Source organism: Odocoileus virginianus, chromosome 4 (assembly GCF_023699985.2).
Source record: "Odocoileus virginianus isolate 20LAN1187 ecotype Illinois chromosome 4, Ovbor_1.2, whole genome shotgun sequence".
Lineage (NCBI taxonomy): Eukaryota > Metazoa > Chordata > Mammalia > Artiodactyla > Cervidae > Odocoileus > Odocoileus virginianus.
Window position 1 is genome coordinate 68,737,254 of NC_069677.1, and position 1,166 is coordinate 68,738,419.

The 1,166-nt window shown below is 32.3% G+C and overlaps 1 non-coding gene across 1 annotated transcript; it reads left to right on the forward strand.

The window, feature by feature from the left end:
* The first annotated feature begins 1,059 nt into the window (after positions 1-1,059).
* On the forward strand, positions 1,060-1,166 carry LOC139034960 (U6 spliceosomal RNA). The gene has a single exon (XR_011487521.1). It is a non-coding gene; the product is annotated as a U6 spliceosomal RNA (small nuclear RNA).

Genomic DNA, 1,166 nt, shown 5'->3' on the forward strand with positions numbered 1-1,166 from the left:
GAAAAAATTCACATCCCTAAATATTTCATTCAGCATACCAGTTTATCAAGCTGAAAAAACGGTGATGGGTGGGGGGAGGACACATACCTAAACAAAATATTATTTAAGGACATATACATATGTGACAGTGTTATATTTTAGTTTATTTTTTTTAGTGTTATATTTTAAAAAGCAATGGATAATACATAATTAGGATAAAGGTTAGGAGGACAGGGGCACTAGATAATGTTATTGGTGTTCTTATGTGATGTGGTGATTTACAATTTACAGTGTCCACTTTAAGCTTGCTTACATTCATCTTTCCATATATTTTATGTGTGTCAAACATTACCTTAAACAAAGGGGAAAGCTCCTAATGGTTAGCCATTTATGATGTAGATGGAGGGGCGGCTTGGAAAGTAGAAAGATAACTAGCATATTATAGAACAGAGGTTTCAAGAAAGAGGGGGTGATCAACATAAGAGATCAGATAGTTGAATAGGACATGAACTTAATTCCCTTTCAGTGCTAACATTTTGTAATTTAAATATTGTGGTTTATGTGTTTTCTGTATTTTTCCAATATTTAAAATTACAAGAGTTATAAGCAATTATGTTATATAAGTGATATAATTACTTTTAATTTAGTCCATTTAAGTGTTAATTTTATCTTTACCCTTTTTTTTTTGTAGTGTATCTTCTAATCTGAAAAAGTCTTCCATGAAAACTTTACTTTCAAAAAAACAAGTGATGCCATCTATTTTTCTAAAACACTGAAATGGGGGCTCTCCTTTCACGGTAAGTATCAATTTCATATCTTTATTACATTTTTTCAGTAGTTAAATGTAGAAGGAAGATCTGAATATTGGTTACATTGTAAATCCTTTAGTTATTCTGGGGTGGACATAGGAAGGAAATCCTAAGCTTTGTTTTAAGATAGATACTTAGGATTATGTTTATCACATATTTTAACAAAACCTCATGAAGGAGAGAGGAGGGGTCAGTGGTATTTAAAGATTTTTAGAGAGGCTAATTAAAAACTGAAAGCTTTTTGGATTTAGCAGTTAAGAGGTCATTGCTGGTGCTCGCTTCGGCAGCACATGTACTAAAATTGGAACGATACAGAGAAGATTAGCATGGCCCCTGCGCAAGGATGACACGCAAATTTGTGAAGCATTCCATATTTTT